At 36.8% G+C, this 21218-nt stretch overlaps 1 protein-coding gene across 6 annotated transcripts in view; it reads left to right on the forward strand.

Moving 5' to 3' along the window:
• Nucleotides 1-4068: 4068 nt before the first annotated feature.
• LOC309806369 (histone-lysine N-methyltransferase MECOM) overlaps nt 4069-21218 on the forward strand; it is a 168319-nt gene continuing 151169 nt past the window's right edge. For all 6 annotated transcript variants that reach the window (XM_082625161.1, XM_082625164.1, XM_082625163.1 and 3 more), the window contains exon 1: nt 4069-4223. The gene's annotated coding sequence lies outside the window, so the exon portion shown is untranslated. The remainder of the gene's footprint in view (nt 4224-21218) is intronic.

Genomic DNA, 21218 nt, shown 5'->3' on the forward strand with positions numbered 1-21218 from the left:
GACTGTGGCTGATCTACACAGAACTTTGAATGTCTTACATCAATAATTTGACACACTGCACAATTAGTCAATAAACATAGTACTCTCCATGCACGTAAAATCTGATATTGAATAAAAGCCAAAGAAATATAGTTTAGATCTTTTAGTCAAATAAATTTTTTGTCTCTAGAGTATCACTTTGGCTCTTATAGCAATGTAAAATTACATTAATTTAACTTTAATTTAGGATCTACTATTTCAGACAGAGGCTGTTAATGTTTACACTGTTTATAAAGAAACAACTTGAGAGGAAAATTTATTATGCAAGTAGGATTCCAAAGAGAATGAACAAACTACTTAGGGAAAAAGTAGTCTATGATCATGGAATGTTTTTCATTGTTTCTTTCTCATATCCTTGGAATCATATCCTTGGAACCAACCACTAATCTATACACTGAATTCTGACACACATTAAGGGCCATCTTTTCATTAATGATTTGTTGAACATCTGTCCTAAGTATGACTAAATAGTTTAAAATATTCAGTGACAGAATGCATTAACAAATGACAACCAAACCTGTTTCTCCGCCTGCAAGGAAATTTAAGAATAACTATTTATCCTGTCTTGTTTCTCTCAGAAACTCCTGTATTGATGAACAAATAGAAAAATCTAGATTTTGTTTCAACATATATTATCATCCTTGACAAGTGTAGAAACTGAAAAAGAGGGAAAAATAAAGCTCAGTGTATAGCTATTTTAGCAGACTTTGATCATGTTGGAATATGGGCAGTGAATAAAGACTGATAAACTCATAGAGTTCTTTGCCATGAAGGCTACTTTAGCGTGAAGCCAAAAAAATGAGAGGGGTAGGCTGACTTTTCGCAGATTTAACCAAGAACAATGACACCATTTGCAACCACAGTACAGAGCCAAAAAAAATCATTGCCAGCATGCCAATGTATACTCCCTAGAGAATAACTGGAAAATGAGAAACGCCTGTCAGAGATTAAGTTCTATTTCTAATGGAAGCACAGAGCAGACTGATGTCTTTTTAATGAAAATGAACATATCACAACAGATGAGTTTTATTTGTTAGTTTCAATGTGAGCTCTTTAGAACTCTGGTCACTGGATATATGCTTTTTAAAAGGCAAACTTCACAATGTGATAAGTTTAGCCAATTTTGGAACCAATGTAAATGAAACATTTAGTGGACCAAATGTAAGGGAATATAGCATTATCAAAAAATAAAGGGACACAAAGCTATTAATACCAACTGATACAAGATTAGAGATTAATGACCATTTTCTCCATTTTATACATGCTTTCATCATAATAGGTAACATGTAAATAGTTACTTTGTGTCAGTCACTATTCTAAGCACTTTATAAGCATTAACTCATTAAACTCTCCTAAGAACCCATTTTACAGGGGAGGACACTGAGGCACAAATAGATTAAATAACTTGATCAAGGTCACACAACTAGTGAGCTGTGAAGTTGAGATTTGAATCCACATAATCAGGCTCCCGAGACGGGGCACTTACCTCAGTACACTCCTCTGCTTTTAGTGACTATATTCTTTGTTGAATGCTTTGGGTCAATATTCCCTGGACTCAAGTAGGCCTTACACTGAAAAATAGAAGACATTTTGAGGAAAAGAAGAAAAAGCATGATCACAACAGAACCAAAAAACCTAATCATAACATTAAATGACGTTCTCAGGACTGATCTTTAAGCCAGACATATTGGATAACATAAGTTTTCAGTCACTACCTTAAGATATGTGGGAAAAAAAGATTGAACCATGGAGAGTTGCAAAGTGGTAGCTATTAGGGCAGCCCAGATTGTTTCTCCAAGAGAAAGTAGCCAGCATTTAAGGAAACAAAAACAAAAAAATGTGTAGGACATTTTGCCCTATTGTCTCGGCTTCTGTCTTGGCTCCCTTGACCTGGTAAATATGACACAACTCATTAGGACAGACCTTGATAGAGGAAGTGTCAGCCATAGTAACTCAGTATTTCAACTTGAAGAATTTTATTCATTAACGATAAAGTAGACAGTGACTGAGATTTGGGATTCCAAACCCCAGATACCACATTGTCAGTGTCCAGTGTGTGGCCTCAGTCTTATCTATAAAATAGGGGGCTTCCCTGGTGGCGCAGTGGTTGAGAGTCCTCCTGCCAATGCAGGGGACACGGGTTCATGCCCCGGTCCGGGAGGATCCCACATGCCGCGGAGCGGCTGGGCCCGTGAGCCATGGCCGCGGAGCCTGCGCGTCCGGAGCCTGTGCTCCGCAACAGAAGAGGCCACAGCAGTGAGAGGCCCACGTACCGCAAAAAAAAAAAAAAAAAAAAAAAAAAGGAATGCTAAAATGGTCACTTTATTCGTTTTTTTTGAAGTGTTAGATGAGATTTAAACATGTGGGTACATTATGAAGGCACTTTTTAACTGAAAACAGATAATAGTTGATATTATTAATCTTAAATACCTCCATGTGACTTGATAGGTTTTAGAATTCTTTAGGGCAGTGGAGGTGCTTAAATTCTTTGTGTAAAATTTTCATTTTGTGACTTTGAATGACATAGGCATATTGATCACTCCCCATTCACAGAAAATTGGTACAGGTATACTCAGAGTTGCTAGACAAAATCCCTGAAGTAAGTATCATCTAAAAGGTGAGCTAGTACAACCTAACCAAAACAACAACAACAAAAGGAAGACAAAAAAAAACCCCAAAAGCAATAACTACAGCAACAAACTCAGAAGCACAAAGGTCAGAGAAAGAAGCCAAGAAGGATTTGGTGAAGGGATTAGAGCAGGAGAGGTTAATCCTTGGTTTAATATGGCAATCAACTCAGCAGAATTCAGGAGAACAGCAATGGAGATACCAATGGATTTATCTTTTTTAAATGAGCAACTGGAAATAATCTATGGCTTAGGCAAGTTGCCTTACTTCCCTGGGCTTCAATTTCAAAGCTGTGAGAAAAAGGTGATTGTGAGTAAATAAACTCTAAAGTACCTCCTACTCCGGTTTTTACGATCTTTCTATGATTCTACCCCAATGTATTTGTCATGAGTTTCTAAAATCTACTTTTTCTTTTAATGCATTCATTACCTCTGTTTGCACATGGTAGTTGCCTCCTTGTGAAATAAGATATCAAGATAAGCATGTAACAAAATACAATATATATTTGACATCTCTAAAGAAAGTAGAAGCAATTATCCACATAATTCAGGCAGCTGTTCCACAGTTCACTGGTTTTACCTGATGGTGGAGAAAAAGCCAAAATATTATGTGATAGAAGGAAAAAAGGGAAGGGAGAAGAGAATAAACCAAGGTCTTTCTTTCGAGAAGTAATTATTTTCACCCTCCTTGGCTGAGTTGCCATGGTCCCCAAATCGGAAGAATTAGTATCGAAAAATTGCGCAAAAATTGGTCTACACGAAGTTTGGGGATTTTCTTCAATGAGGCCCTGACTAAAAACCTTAAGATTAAATAGCTGACTAGCCTCAGTCTAACACTGCATAGAATAAACTGTTACTCCAACACAAATACAGAGTGGTAACAGGAGATTGATCAACTTTGGTAGAAAATTTCAGCTTTGATGCCAGAAATTCAAAATTATCCTGGCAGAGGAGAAGGATACACTTAATGTTTTCTGGATGAAGCATGTAAATTACCTCATTCTTAAACATTCCCTGGAGGCCATTATTATTTTTTTATCCCATTCCCAAGTATTACTCACAAAGTGGTGGAAAGGGATGACCAATTTCTTAAAATGCTCTTGACAGTGTTTGGTGTTTATAATGTATATTGTAGCCTTAGCTGAAGGCCAGGTACATTTACACCAGGCTATTTATACTTCTCTAGCTTTGTTCTGTCCTTTCCTTTCCTTTCCTTTCCCTTTTTCCTTCCTTCCTCCCTCCCTCTTTCTTTCTTTCTCTCTTTCTTTCATCATGGATATCGTTTTAATTCATTTTTTTAAAACCAGCTCTAACATCTTATGAGTCACTCGTCTTACATCCATTATCACTGTGCTGGCCGTCTCCCTGGAAGGCTGCCATGAAGCAGTCTCTGCCCAGCTCCAGCTCTTCCTGCCCTAGGACTTATTTCAAGAGAATCAGCATCTTGGCATCTTGGAAGTTAGATGGCTGTAAGCCTGCTCTGATGGGACTGGGACCCTTGGAAATTACACCTACGTTTCCACATCTGTAAGATCCTGGAAATGAGGGTATGAGAAGGTAAGAGCAGGGAGCCTCGACACTCTCTTCCATCTTTCCTGTCTGTGGTTCAGAGCTTACCTTTCTGAATTTCCTTCTGCTGATGCCTGAGCATATCTGCTGGATCCAGCTTAAAACATTTTGATATCAACATCCAACAACTCCCCGAGTGGAAACATGTCTCCTCTTAGACTAGTTCCATCTTCTGCCAACTTGAAATCTGTGCTATTGAATCCATTTATTTTCCTCTTACTTTCTCTCAGTAAATGTCATGTCCTGCATAGCACTTGATTCCTTAAAATCACTGTTAGAAATATTTGATCAAAGAGTGAAATCATATGTTGGTGCTAGAATGTGTATGCCACTGAATTACTTTTATTTCAGGATAACTTATATATAACCTGGAATTTTAAGTTCAGTAGAACAGGCAATGTATTTGTTTGGAGGGCAGGACCATTAAAGTCAACTATTTTTTTTCTTGTTTGAATTGGATAAGATTGTACTATGTCCTTTACGTCACAGTAGCACCCTAGTGGTTATCATATTGCATTAGTTACATGAGTTTTCAGGGAACATTATACAGTATATACTGCCTCCAGTAAATACACCAGTCATGCTTATGGTTACATAGTCAGAGCCAGGAAATTTAGGATGACATTCCCTGCAGGTTAGTAATTCTACCCATTATTTATATTGGTTTGATTTGAAACTAGATGAGGCTAAGTATTTTTGAAGAGTTTTCTGACAGAATTCTAGAAAAACTAGAGAATGAATATTTAAAATGGGTGAAATATCTTTGGGTTTTCTTTTTTTTTGAAATCACCTAAATTTTGTCATAAAGTCAAATTATTGAGAAAGTCAGGAGAGGACTTACCTGGAACATAAGGTATAAACACATCTCATCCGTAAATTGAAGCCACTCATAAATAAAAGTCTGACTTGGGTGTGCACTTACAGCCTGCTCCAGGGAAACAAAATTATCCCAATTCTTAAAAAATGGAGAAAAAAATTAGTAATGAGGCTGTGACAGAGGAGTTGAAGCAGATGTGGAAATTGTGGGACATCATCTTGGCAGTTGAAGTAAGCTTACCAGCTGGATGTCTTCTGAAAGTGGGAATTTATCACGTTTAAGCCACAATACAGAAGTCAGGGCTTGAAAATGGTTGTCATAACAACACAAGATTTTGATGCAAACACTAGAGAATTGTAATTAATTTGACCAATAAAGTCTGTGCCGCCATAGCAAATTAGGACTAGATTATTTTGAGCTTCTAAACTAACATCTTACTTCCAAGGAGATCAAACTAGTTCACATCTTCTAGCCTATTTACCTCAAGAAGAAATAGAAAAATAAAGAGGCTGATCATCGAGGCTTCCCCTGAGCTACACCATTTTGTTTTGTTTAATAATCTACAACTACCTACGTCCCCCGTGAGAGGGTCCCTATACCTAGTGTCCAAAAGAGACAATACAAGCACAGAGAAAAACCAGATTCTGCAAGTTTGTTTGTTTGTTTTGGCAGTTTAGGTATGGTATCTGACTAGGAAGGATTGCATGGGCTTCTAATGTATAAAAGGGATACTACTTAGTTCACAAGATTGGTGTGTTAAGTGAGATATTGTGTTGGTTTTGTATCCTGGGCACTTGGTGGATATCAGCTTTCCGCACTTGGTGGATATCAGCTTTCCTTTCTCTTCCACTTAAGCTGTTTGCTTCTCTGTCAATTATGAAAACCATTGCAAGCAACGTGAAGCATTAGTAGCTGTGTGACCATGGGCAAGTTATCTAAACATGAAGGAGTTGGATTATCAGGGAAGCCAAATAGGTTTCAACTCTCATGCATCCTTTGCTTTGGTAGATCTCTGATCCTTTGGACAGTTTCAGAAGCTGTGATCTGGCTCCATGGTCTGCTAACAGCAAAGCTAGCCACGCGTTGTGAGGAGAGAAGGACACTCGTGGGTCTTGGTTTTGCCATTGCTGGACTAGGTGAAGTTTAAGACTACACCTAGAGCTATCATTCTGCTCTCCTGTTTGCATCATTCATCAGCCTTCTCTGTCCACTTACAACATTTTTCATTGCTCTAGAACATTCTAAGTTTTCTGGAATGTTTCCAAAAGTTTTTTTTTCTTTCCTCATTTTCCTTATGATACTCAATAGATATCTTTTTCCTTTTTCATACCTTATGTGAGGGTTTATCTGAAAGTAATATTATCATGTTTGTCAAGAACATGAAAATTTGGGAAAGTAACATTCAATGTGATTTCTTAATATTAAAAATAAAATGAAATGCACAAAAATCATTTTGTTTCTGAGTTAATGTGCTATTAAAGTGGTGAAGTCACTATTAGAATGTAAACTTCAAGAGGGCAAAAACTTTGGTCATGAAGAGTGTCCAGAACAAAGTAGATGTTTACCAGCATTTGGTGAATGAACAAATGAGTATCTGCTGAATTGGGTTAGGAGAGACTCTTGGAACATCTCTTGGCTTGAGAATCTCAGACAGTGACCTCACCACTCTAACAGCACATTGTCTCAGGAACAAAAAAGAAACCAAGTTGAATAATACTTTCCTGAGTTTTTGTGTTCTTGACAAACATGGTAATATTACTTTCAGACAAACTCTCATATAAGGTATGAAAAAGGAAAAAAGATATCTATTGAGATATCTATTGAGTGTCATAAGGAAAATGAGAAAAATGACTTTTGGGCTAGAGTAAAAGCTGAAAGTTTGTTCCTAGGTTTAGAGGCCGAGTCCTTTGATGATGGGTTCAGGGGATTGCCTTCCTGGAAAGGTATTTGGGATATGCTAGATGACTCATCACACCCATAGACCTCAGCCTTTCTTTTGCTTCCCAATGACAGCTTCTGGTTGATTTCAGATGTTCACTCCAAGATTTTCACTTTCTCCTCCCTGAAACTTAGTGCTATAACATAGTTGTAACTTAATGGCGATGGGAACTCAGAAGAGAGAATTTGAATTGATAAAAAAATGGCATCACACAATAGTTATGAGGAATAGCTTATATATATGATTTTGACAAGAAATTATTAAATATATTAGAGGAATTACAGTGTCATTATTCTTTGGATCATCACAATGTAACTCATCACTTATGCTATCGGATTCAATTCAACTTAATCTGATAAGAGTGTATTGGGTGCCTGCCATGAGCCTAGCTGTGTAAAATATGGCTGGGCTACAAAGTATAAAATGTGATGAGGGTAGGCTGTCTGATTGCTTCTTTGTTAGGGTTGCTTTTCTAAATATGTTTATATTGAATTTATATGTTGGCATTAAGTTGTATTAAGCCATTCTAAAAATTATCACTGCTTTTTTTTCTGGGAAAAATGTTCTGCAAATATATAAATTCAAAAAATAATATGAAGTATACACTGATGTATTCCATAAGCAATAAAGTTTCTGAATAAATATATAATACATAAATCTATGTCTTTCTATCATGAAAATATATAACTTTAAGGTCCTGATAATTAATTTATTTCTTACTGGTATATATTCCAAACAATTTTTAGAAAATGAAATATAATAGCTAAAGAAAGAAAGAAACAGCAGTTGCTCATTTTACAAATGGATGATGAGAATTCCTTTTGTGAAATGCTGAAGAGATGTTTCTTGCCCCTCTCATTGGTCAGCTTTGGTAAAGTTTGTTTTTTAAAATTCAAATTCTGTCAGTCATTGTCTAGGTTCAGACAGATTCACAAAGGAATATTTTTAAAAAAGTTGTGGGCACTTTTGTGAAGTTGAAGTTTCCAACCAAATTCAAGCCTTTTGGCATTGGATTAACATATTGTATTCATGTTCACATTCATTTATACTTGGCAGATTGCGACTTCCTGTTTTGAGGGGGGGAAATGCTAAAAACCTTTAGTTTAAAAAATAGCTGAAAAACTTCTAGTTTTAAAAAAGACTCACAAGGCTTTTGAATGTCAAATGGCTCTTAGAGAAAAATATTTGATGAGTTAAGTGTAAAAAAATAAGAAACATATGGATTAAATTTCACTGAAAATGCACATGGGCTTAAAAATTAAGGGAGAAAGTACTTGGCAAAATGTGGTTTTGGTTTTGCCAAATCCAGAGTTTGAAAATAGATTAAGACATTGAACAAACCCAAACCATACCTGGCTTTAGCCATCTGCTAGCCTGCCATCTACAAAAGCCTTCTGACGAGGCCAGGCCTTTACAAAACTGTTGATGACACCTGAATTTGCCATGTGGTGTCGTTTAGTGCCTCTGTAGGCCAGCTACCTAGAAGGTGTAAATTCACAGCCTCAAACGTTGTTAACAGATTTGTTGTGACGATACTTCCAAGTGTAAACTGTTAATAAGGAAGGAATTAGTCTGAGACATAATTATTATTATTTCAGTGGATGTTATATTTAAATATACAAATTAAGTATTTATAAAACTATACATTATAGTTGTAAATGTTAAACTTGTTTTATATCAAATTTAAATATTTGAATGTTACTATATTTAAATATTTTACTATACTGTAGTACAGAGTTATTAATAGTAATATGCCCTTGGGCATATCCCATAAATCTCCACTTTCTGATCTACTGAAACACCTTTTCTGTTCTCTTCTGATGTCTAGCATTTAGAGCATTTATCATGGTAATCTCCATGTATGTCTTCTCTCCCCTCTCAAACTTAAAATTGATTTTGTGAAGAATTTTTGTCTGATTTGTATTCTTATGTGTCAAAGATACCTAGACTAATATATCTATCTAAATAAATAACTAGATGAAATTTATTGCATGTAAGGATAAATATCTTACAAAATATTTTGATGTAATCTTAAAAATGAACTATTATACTATCCTGTCCAGAGCTATCTCTTCTAAGTTTCTTATAAGTTTATAAATAGTGTAATTTTATATTTGATTAAAACTGATTTACACCCACTTCTGAGCAAGAACAAGTTTATAATACATTCCAACATCAAAATCTCAATTAAATAAATGTATACCAAAGACTATACAACAGGTATACTATACACGATATAGATGGTTCGGATTGTCTTTTTTCCTCTGCTTTTTCAAAGACGGTGTAGCAATAAATTCATATGCTAAGTAATTAGAACTCCCCTGAAACACACACATGCTCCCACAGTCAACAAGGCTTTCAATAAATTAGTACCACTTCACTATGCAAGCAGTAGTATGATGTGCCTACATTTTAATTGCACACATATTCAAAAGTTCCACATCTCTCTGTAGTGCTGACCACATTTCATGCCGGAGACACTTGGCCAAGACTCGATTCATATGTCCTACAGGGTTACATATGATGTGGCTCCTCTCCCACTGGGTTACACAGGATATGAGCTGGATCCTGGCGGCTTCTGAAGCAAGAATGAGAGAAGCTCTTGTGAAGTGAATTTAAAGAGAGAGAAAAAACCTTTCTCTGGCATTGAAGTCACTGGAAGTTTGGCATGTCTAACTGGGAGTAGACCTTGGCTCACAGAACTGAGAGATAGCTAAACAAAGATTTGTTCAATTTGATAAACTCCCTGGCTGAGACTGCCTTGCCAACTTTCTTTCTAAAGCAACTTTTCACAGCTGAATTATAAAACCTTGAAAATCAAGGGTTTGTAATGGAAATGCTGACAGATGCAACTAATGTGAAGTTGTACCAACCAAGCATTGCTATCATATTTTATAACTGTCTGAGAAGCTTTTAGAAAGGAATGGTACATTTGCTTCATGGAATCCATTTCCTTTGCTAAAAACTACCAAATGGCCTCATGGTAGACTCCGTCACACTTAGAACTGTCTTGATACTGTTTTTTAATAAAGAGAAATGTTGAAACTACCAACTTCCTGCAAGGCTTGAAAGCAACTGTTGCCTCATCCTATATTCTGGTTTCAAATTGATAAAACTCAGACCCTGCCATTGGTGCCTCAGTATCCATTATTTATGTGTCCTTGGAAAACCGTTCAACTTTTTAGCAATTTTATGAAGAAAGATATTCATAGAGATGAACCTTCTTGTGACTTTTGACCAAATAGAAAAATTTACTGTAATATCAAATTGTCCATTGTGGGCCAGTAAGTGAAAGAAAATTTCAATGCAGTGTTACCATCATCTTAAATGTGGTATAATTTTTATACAGATACGGAAGTACTAGGTTCCATTATACATCTTTTTGAATTCTTATTGCTTTTTTGTCGATTCTTAAATTTTATCTAAGGCCAAATATATTTTTTAATTAATTAATTAATTAAATTATTTAATCAATTATTTATTTAGTTTTGGCTGCCTTGGGTCTTTCTTGCTGCCCACAGGCTTTCCCTAGTTGTGGCGAGTGGGGGCTACTCTTTGTTATGGTGTGCGGGCTTCTCATTGTGGTGGCTTCTCTTGTTGCGGAGCCTGGGCTGTAGGCATGAGGACTTCAGTAGTTGTGGCACATGGGCTCTAGAGCACAGGCTCAGTAGTTGTGGCACATGGGCTTAGTTGCTCCGCGGCATGTGGGATCTTCCCGGACCAGGACTCGAACCCATGTCCCCTGCATTGGCAGGTGGATTCTTAACCACTGTGCCACCAGGGAAGTCCCAAGGCCAAATATTGACCATATTTTATGTATGCTCATATTAGATTTCATAAACAATTATTGGTTAAAGACCACAGTCTTTGGGAAATAATTACTCACAGAAATAACAAGCTACAGTGTTACTTCTCCCTCTACAATAGCTGATGACACTTGGATTTCTGAGAAAATCAGAAGGTTTAAATATAGTTTAAGTTCTAGAAAAATCGGATGGATATCATTTACTCTAATATTCATGCAGGAGAAATGATTGCTCTGGAGGCAAAAGAAGGGCTGCTTGGTCAAACATTTACCTTTTGTTCTTTCATTTTTGCATAAAGGCCTTCACTTGGTTTGTGGGTTCCTCAGCAGAAAGGAGAAGTTACAGTTAACAAATTAATGAAAACCAAGTGATGCCTTTGAAGAATTCTTAAGTGAACCTTAACCAATGCCTTGGGCTACATGTTCAATGTGAACAAAAAAATTAAGGTGAACTGGCCACTGCTACTAAGAGTCAATTGACAGAATACATGGGTCATTAATTTTGTGTCCTTTGTTTTGTCAGTGTGTTTTCGTGAGGCCTGGTAAAGAAAGTAAAACCACTGAAGCTGAAAATTGTCTGCTCTGTAGCTCATTTCCCCTCCCAGCATGCACTGACCCAAGGGAGTGGGCTTCAGGTCACCTGCCCCCATTTCCCTTCAAAACATTCCTGGCTCCTGCAAGTTTGATAACAGATGCAATAGGTTGGTGGAGTGGTTAATTCTTTGCAAGTTTGTGCTTAATCGTATGCAGAGTGTAAGTACCAATAAAAATAAGATGTCCGCTCACACTGTTTTATTGTATTTTTAAAACAAATTTTGAAGGAGGCTCTGTAACCTCAGTTCCAGTCAATTATAGAAGGGGAGAGACTGAAACTTAAATTGCTTGGTTCACCTTCATTCCCTATTGTGTCATTACACTGTGTGTAATCCCTGAGGGCCACCTTCTGGCTTTTTGCGCTATGAATGAGTGATAGAAAATGCCCATAATACGGGGGTGGTATCCTAGGACTCTGTCTGGCATTAAACTATGTTTAAAGTCACTGTACCCAAAATGTTATTACTTATCAACACTTCCATAATTCTATATCGATGCAATCCAGACTTTCACATTTTATTACCACATAACTTTATTTAAAAATAGATTCTTAAGGATCAAAGTTTTTAAAAGCTCGTTGCCATATCAGGCCAGATTTTCAAATCTCAGCAACACTTTGACAGTCCTTAAAGTAGAAAGGATACAGATTGGCTTGAATTAGAGTGAACATACCTCTGCCACGGGCAAGGAGCCAGGGAAGATTTGCAGATCTTAAGCAAGGAATATTTGTAGGGTTTTTTGATTGGATTGTGCAGAGTAGTCCAGAGATCATAGAACTGTGTGTTCTTCTGTCCTATTCTTTGGATATTTATGTCCGTGTGCTTTGCTTATCAGTGGCACTAGTAGGTGGCACTACATATCAGGTGTAGGGTTTTGAAACAGTCAGAAAAGGTTCTGTTATGGGAGTTTCTCTTCCATTTTTTATAAGCACTCATTTACTCATTTTTCATTTATTTGACTTAGTAATCGTTTTGGTGTTTGTTCATTCATTCATTCACTCATTCATTCAGCAATTATGCCAGGTACATGGGTAGATGTTAGGTAGACAAGGATAAATTAGATAGTCTCTAATTTAAGAAATCTCAGTTTTGTGGGCTTTCAGACATGTAAATAAATGATACATTATAGAATGTGTTGGGCGATAGAACCTTTGTGAGAGAGGGGGATCCTGGAACCCTACCCATGGATGAGTCAATGAGTGGGAAGATGAATGGAGTTGAATTAGTTTTCTAAGGTTACCATCACAAAATACCACAGACTGCAAGGCCTTTCTCCTCGGCTTATGGATGGCCACCTTCTCTCTGTGTACTCACATGACCTTTCCTCCGTGTGTGTGTATCTCTGGTCCCTCTTTGTGCATCCAAATTTTCTCTTCTCCTGAGGACACCAGTCAGATTGGTTTAGGGCCCACCTTAATGACTCATTTTAGCTTAACCACTTTTATAGACCCTATCTCCAAATACAGCCACATTCTGAGGTATTGGGTTGGGGTTAGGGCTTCAATATATGAATTTTTGGAGGATGTAATTCAGCCCATAATGGTACTGAAGGAAGAGATGAATGGAGAGAGGTCAAATAAATATGAGACAAAAGGTTATTCCCTGAACAATGCTTAGGAATGCATTCTTGAACATGTTTTACCATGCGTAGAAACAACTCTAAGATCAAGAATTCATGCAATGCAAACTGAGAGGTAGATTTAGCAGTTTTCTATTTTATTTGATAATTGCACATCTACTATATGCAAATCACTGAGCTAGGCTTTGCTGCAGGAGAACACAAGGAAGTAACCAAAGCAAATCATTTGGGGGTTTCCAATCTGTAGAATTTTAACATCTTCATCAGAGGGTCTCAATTCTAGCTACACATTATATTTACCCTCATAGATTTGGATTAATTGGTTTGGGGTAGTTTTCACAAATAATTTTAATATGATTCCAATGATGTTAAATGGTTTAAAATTTGTTAAAAATTCTGAAAGCAAACTTAATAAAAAAATAATAGCTAATATATTATTTTTATGCTGTGCCAGATACTATCCTAAGCTCTTACATGTATTATCTTAATAATCTTCATAATGATTCTATGTTGTAGGTATCATTATAATAATTCTCATTTTAAAGACGAGGAAATTGAGCAGTTCAGTAGAGCAACTGGTGAAAATCACCTAGCTAGTATCATATTGATTCAAGCTTTGGTTTAATTTTATTCCATCACATTTTTAACAGAGCAATTTAGAGAAAAATATATTTTGTGTAGTCAGACTTGGTGTCCCAAAATTCAGTTTATATATATGCCACTAAGGCTTTTTTAAAAAATTTCTCAGGGTCAAAAGTACTATAACATATCCATCACATTTTAGTCCACATTTTGGGGGTTGTGAGCTAAGCACATAGTAAGTGTTTAATAAATGTGTATTGTCTAAATTGCTAATAAATTTTAGAAATTCTTTTAAGGATTTACAATGTCACAATGTAACATTGTTACATTGTAACAATGAGTCTCATACATTTCATTATATGCTGTTACATTGTTATAGTAAAGTCCTTTGTTAATCCTGGAGTACAAAAATTAGGTAGTTAGCTTTTCTTCCATACAAGGATCTTTTTAAATTCTAGACAATTGCCAGAGAAATGGGTGTATGTTTCCTAATATTATTCATAGGATCTGGAGCTAGTGCACTAGTAAACAAAGAACTGGCCCTATGTCTTTCATATGACGAGAGATCTTACTGCAAAGAACAACAGCAATAGGAAGCAGACACATAGGAGGAGAGGTAAACACTTGAAAAGTGTATATGCACTGTTTTAGTTAATAGATGGGATGATTTACTTACGTTTTATAGTATATGATAGCATTTAACATATTTCTAAGAGTGGTAGGCTTGTGTGCTGCATCCTAGTAAAGGGATGCTGTAACAGCTGTGGCTTGGGATGTACCTGTCCATGGAGCCTCTTGCCTTCCACATCAGGCATCATCTGCCAGATAAAGAGCTTGAGAATGTTGTGTAAACATAGTCTGAGCCTGAGACTGCCAGCCTCTCTTTCGCACCATTTTGTATTTATGTAGCTTACAATGTGTTTTTCTAGGGGATGAAATAACTTGTTCAATGGCCTTCATTATTTATCAAAGCAAAAAACTGTTTTGTTCATCTGATAATGTTTTTAGAGAAAGAGTAGTTTTAATTTTTTTTTTCAGTTAGGCTCAAAACTTTCCCCTACAATATGGATTATTTTTGGAAAATATTTTAATTGTATGGTTGCTTATTATCAATAAATCAGGCTCAGGGTCAGTATCTAAGAATGTTCCATTAACTCCAAAGAGAAACGTTCACTTTTATTTGGGGAAAAAGTCTTGGCAGACAAGTGGGGAACTACCAGATGGCGAAAGCTGTGCCTCATGGATTATAAGTTTTTCCCTCTCTTCTTATTGATGTCTTAAGCTGAACATGTTCCATCTGTCCACTCTCAATAATGAATAGCGACTTTTTTATTGTAAAGGTAACAAATTCCATATAGGATAAATTAATTCAAGCATATAATGAAATGTACAAGACTCAATGCTCTGTACTGTGTAGATTTTGAGGATTATGTGGGGAGGTGTGGAAATCCAATACAATTTCTAGAGCAAAGCATATTTCTACTTGGGGAAGGCATTTAAAAAATTCTCTTCCTAGACCTCAATTTTGTTCTCCTCTGAGGGATTAAAAATCTGAGTGATCGGTTGTAGGTATTGTTTGAATCTGACTTACCTTTTAAAGTATTAGTTTTATGAAAATGATCATTTAAAACTAACTAATTTCCTATCTCCCACAGTAAGTTATTTTCCTGTCACACGGTAAATAACCGAAGAGCTCTAAGTCACCTTCCGTATGTGTTGACTACTGTCTAAATCCAGCTTGTCATATGTAATATGTAGATAAGTTTTAAAATTTCTTTATTCATAGCTTTGGTCTTTTTGAGGCTAACTCCTCTGGTTTGAAGTTTTTCTTCTATCTTGTGGCAAGGATGGTGGTTTTTCTATATCTAAACACCAATATTCTGTTGCTTTTTACATATTTCATTATTGATGCTATTATTATTGATAACACCTACACTTTAAAATAATAATGACAGATACTATTTAAGTTTTGCATATTTTAAATAATTTTGGCAGGACTGAAACTTTCTTCTGTCTCTTGTTAAATGGGTGCCCCAAACACTTCCAATGGAAAACCAATAAAAGAGTCATACCATTCTTTTATTGTTTAAGCAGGATTAAAATTTAAGCAGCTGTTTGGCCTGGTTACTACATGTATTTTTAAAGCCTTGTGTTTTTTTGGGGGTGGGGGTGGGCGTTGTATATGTCAACTATTTGTGGCAATATGCTTTGAAATGCTGACTCCTTAAATAGCTCAAGACCCTTGGTTTTAATTTCTGTTGTGACAATCTTTCCTTTCTGTGAATATTTTTTTGGTCCCCCTTAAATCTGGAACTGGAAGTTACTCTTTTTTTGCTTACAGATAATTGAAACCGACCAAACTTGTTAAAGTCAAAACCAACAACGCCAGGCTTTATTACACGCTCCCATGTTTGGTCACAGACTCTGGTAGATTCTGCAAATGGCACAATTTATGCAGTGGCATGTCAGAAACTTAATGCTGTGATTTTCCTTTTCCTAATGGAGAATTAAGAGTCTAAAGGGCCTGAGCTGTTCACATGGACTGAATCCCCACGGCTTGGGTGCAGAGGTCTCGCAAAAATGTAGTAAGTGAGAAGGAGAACAAAGATTCTTAGTTGGAGGGGAAAAAAATTGGATCGCCTGTGGCTGAGAAGCTGAGGGGGACAGGTACGCACAGTGGGGTGCAGGATAATGAGGCACATGGCAAATGTGATGCACAGATGTGAAGCCAACTGTAGCTCCGGCTCCCAAAGTTGTGCATGCCACAGCACCATGCCTGGGGGCTATGTCTACACCAGAACATTTGGAGCAGTAAACGACAGCAACATTAGGTTCAAATTAATCTATTACTCCAGAGCTGTGAAATGTTGGTTGCTTGTTTCAGAATTACATTGCCTGTGGGTGAAATGTTTTAGGTAGATTTTAATGCAAGCTCATGGCTTGCTGAGGAGATTAAGAGGAGAAAGGGAAATTAGAACAGTTAGGAGAGTTGCAGAGGGGCACATTTCTGGTTAAAGTATATGAAAAAGTATCACATATTTCACAGGCAGGTCTGGTCTCCTGTTGGCCACCTGCTGGGACTGAAATATCCCACATCGTAATGAAGGCAGGTTTGCAGAAGTCTTGTAAATACTTGAGCCCTGCAATTGAAGAAGGCAGACAAAGGCGGCTTTGGGGTCTCCTGGAGACTTTTGAGGGTTAGACCTGTCAAGCGGGTGCTCCAAATGAAGTTGGTAATTTATTATTCTGCACTTGTTAAGTGGAACATGTAAAATTTTGCATTTTGGTTTTTACCTTATGAATTTAAGTAAACTCCCCAGTATCGGGTAGCCTCATGACTCTTCAGAGTATGTTACAGAGTCATCTTGTCCCCCTCCCTCTGCCCTGGTTCCTTCACTGATATTGGCAGGTCCATTTTCCCAAACCTGTGTGGGACTCCAACCCTATATTCTTCCAAAGTGGAAAAACTAAAACTTGAATTAACCTGGAATTTTTCTGTCAATTAAATAGAGTTTATTCAATCAGAATGGGGGAAAAAAAACTGTTTGGAAGTATCTATAAAGAATTTTTTTTTTACAATATTGTAGTTTTTCTTATAAAAACACTTAATTGAAATGCCTAAGAGCTGCCCAGCACAAAAGTCAATAAAACCCTAGAATAGAGTTTATAAGGGTTGTCTATGTACATAATTAAATCCTTCAGGCACTTTAAAACTTTGCAAAATAAATGGTTATGCAAGAATAGCCTGCTGAGAGAAGAAATGCTTGTATCAGCTTTAACCAGCTGCCCTGTGTTCCATGTTCCTGGGTTGGAATGAGAAAGCTATTAGAACACTGGAAGACTGCAAGCCACATACAAATCATCTTTGTTACTGACACTTGGGGGAGTACTTTATAGTGGCTGTCAAGACCAATACAAAACATGGTTTGTGCCTGAAAAAGTCAAGTGCCATTATTTAAGAAGAAGATGTTAGTAATCCGAATAACTGAACAACATCCAGGATCTTCATTGAGTTGAGCTGCTAGAGAAGCAGATTTATTACTGGGTCTGACTTAAGTAAATGAACATGGAGGTTTGCATTCTAGATTTGATGGAATAACAAAGGTTAATTACTTGCAATGATCTATGCTGGAAAAGGAGTAAAAGGGGGAGAACTGTATTGAGATTTAATTTCCCCGTTCTTTGGGGAACACTATTGAGGGGATGGGATTATTATGGGGGGCAAAGGAAGGAGTGCTAAGAAAAAAAAAAAAAGGAAGGCAGTCTAATGAATGTAACCAATAGAAAAATTGTAGGTTTGTTTCTCTCCCTGGCCCTCAAAGTTATGATAAATGATAGCACAAGGAAAAGATAACCTACCATGAGAGTAGGATCACCAAGGCCAAATACTAAAACTCCCAGCTGACTGGCCCATACACTGCAGCCTCTGTTCGTGTTTATTTTTTCTGCTCACTCTTGGTTTCGTCAATCAGTATGATAGACGATAAGTCCTGACTAGAGCAGCCCGCGTCCTGCTCTCTCACGGTGGGTAGCATGTTGTGGTTGGCGCCAAGCAGTCGGAGGATCGCCCGCATCAGGAGCACCAAGGGGATGAGGTTCCGAGCAGTCTTCCAGCAGCCGGCTCCTTGGAGAATAGCAAGCAGGGGCGTTATCAGCCGAGACTGGAGTTGCCAAGAAACTGACCACACATTAGTAGCTTTGTTTGGGTAGAGTCTAAAGGGGCTGTAGCTCACCGACTTGAGACACTTTCTGTTAAATCATCCCTGGCTTTAAGTGTTAAAAGAAAGCTTGTTCAAAAAGAAACCATGGGCTGATTGCCGCAGGCAGTCCTATGACAAGGATCCTGAGTTAGGGATTTCTGGAATTACTGTGCTGTGAGGTGCAGACGGACATCAATTTAAAAAGAAAACTAGGAAGAAGACTCCTTCCTTGGGTCTGCCATTCACTTCTAAAGAAACTATCTCCTAATGTGCAAAACGATGTTAAAATGCCTTTAAAGGAAATCTGTGCACACAATGGGGAGCTTTAGCTAGCTGGTGACATATGAAACACTGCTTGGTTAGCCAACAGCTCATCAGATAAATGGAATTTCCTGAATGCTATTCACAGATCACTAATGTTGTTTATCTACTCTCTCAGCACTAATACATTTTTACATTTCATTCTAGAAGAAGAGTTTCACTTTATTTCACTCATTGGAAACTTTTAGAAAAATTTTAGTATCACTAATTTTGTTTTAAAAATTCATTTTGTAGAAGCTCGAGACTGTGAAAAAATCAAGAATGTCCTGACTTGATTCACTGAAGTAGCCAAAGTGAAATTCTTTTGATATCTTGTGATGCAACATTGGTCAAACATTTCCTGTTCAACATTTTTTTCCTAGGTATTAGTGGTTCTTTTCTCAAGAACAAATGTTTCGGAAATCTGGTGCTCTCTATTTTTGTAGGAAACTTCAAATAAGTGATCAGCCCACCTTCCCCCAAAAGTAATGCTTCTTGATAGAAAAAGCAAGGGAAATTTGACAGTTCTCTCTGTGTAGATAATTTTTCTCCTTTTTAGAAATAACGTGAATGCGTTAAGGAATGTCTCCCCTTACCTTAAGGTATATTCCATAAACAAAATGAATACTTTCTGATTATAACTTTTTATACCTGGTGTTATTACTTATAACTGCTGATGTATGTTAAGGTGAAACTTAACACTGGAATATTAGTTTTATTTCAGTTAATTATGTTACTAAAGGCTCATGAACCCAAAGATTTAGGGTTGGTCTGTTTCTAGTTATCCTGCCAAGTTTTGTACTTGATGGAGGGGGTCTGTTTCATTCTACTTGGCCTCTCCACCTTTGTAACCCCTGGTTTCCTCTTTTCCTGAATCACAAGTTTACGTTCTCCCCTTCTGTGAGAAGATTGAACGCTTATTCAACTCCAAAATGACTATGGTCACAAAATATCAACAGTGATTTTAATAGATCTTTGCCTATCAAAATATTGTTGCTGAATAATAGGGTAAAGGTAGTTGTGGCTGCTGATAGGAAGGAATCTGACTATTAATAAAAAGCAGACAAGGATCTTGAAACAGTACTTCCACTGTTAAAATTTAGACACTTTATATTACTTTATTTAGTGCAACACCTGCAGCTACTCACATTGCTGGTGGCTGAAATAATCCAGGTCCATGCTGAGAGAGTATTACAATTTCATTGTGCTGCTCGTGCTTACTGTTTAAGCCTTTCTCACAGGAGAAAGCATTAGCTAAGTGTACAGTAGATAGTAAAAAGGGGGATTTGGGCTCATCTGTTCCCCTTAAATCTAATAAAATCTCCCTTTGTAATTAGTATTTGACTTCTTCTCTACCACTGGCTGGCACCTGGAGGTGGGTGGTGGCACAAACTGGCATTTCTTGAAGTTTTATCAAATGTCCCCACATTTCATGGTTTTATGGATTATGCCCTCTTCTAAGCCTTGGAAACAGTACACAGTTCCTAAGATCCACTTCTGCAAATGCTGTAATAGATGTTTGCGATCTCAACCCCACAAAGAGGGTGCCTCATTTTAAGGCAATAGTAACGAGCGATTCTTCATCTTTAATTGATAGCTTAACTTAGGTTTCACATGGGTCCCTTTTAGGGATGCACTAGTTTACTTTTGACCAAAAATGCTGATAATCATGGATCCAAGAACATAGTCTATAAAAAAGTTCAAGTTAAGCGAATTTCTACTTTAGGCAAAAAGATCTAGTGGAGGGTTTGGGGGCATGCTGTAGGCTAAAACCAAGCCAGGGGTAATTTCTTCCTCATCTATGTTGGAACAGCTCAGAGTTCAGGGGGATTCATACCCTTTTGACTTTAATTGCTCTGGGCCCACTGAGGCAAAGCAATGGTGCTCTATTTGTTTTGGGGTCAAAGAGGCAATCACAAAGGCCTTCAGAATATTTTCAAACATTTGGGGGAGATAAACAGTTTTCAGGCATTTTATAATCATAAAACTAGTTTCTAGATAGTTGTCTAATTTCCTAAAGTATGCTTGCTGAAGTTTATTTGGTTATTGAAACATTAAGCTTAACCAGTCATGTTCTTTTTATTTTATGAAAATGTAGACAGGAAATTATCAGCAAATTGCTCGTTTAGAATTAAAGACAGGAAATGAACTTCAGCAGTTGAATTCTTGTAGTAAAATCTTCTACCTAAAGCAGAAGTAAAGCCAGCAAACCTTGCTTTTGTTTTTAAGTCTGGACTTTGTTATATCAACACAATAGATTTAGATTCTCTATCCTTTTTCTCCTCAAAATTTCCACGTTGCTTTTTATAGTATCCACAACTGTTTCTGTTAATAATTTCTCTGCAATTTTTAAAATGTAAGTGGTGTTCTATTCTTTACTTATTTGGGAAAATACCATTTCTTGGATTACATTAATACATTAAAGTAGGCTATGACTCAGAAATAGTAACTTTGTTCATTTATTTATTAGGGCATCAAAAAACTTGAATATCTCCTTAAGTTCCCATATTAGTTTTTTATCTGAAATTCCAGAACTTCGTATTTGAAATCTTGATTATATTTTAAGATATATTCCTAAATAGTTAATAGTTTTCCCTTCAGGTTAACTTTTGGAGCTATTCTTTTTGACAGTTATTACTTAGATTTTATTCTTTATATATTATATTGT

Source organism: Mesoplodon mirus (genome assembly GCF_964341445.2).
Source record: "Mesoplodon mirus genome assembly, chromosome: 6".
Classification (NCBI taxonomy): Eukaryota; Metazoa; Chordata; class Mammalia; order Artiodactyla; family Ziphiidae; genus Mesoplodon; species Mesoplodon mirus.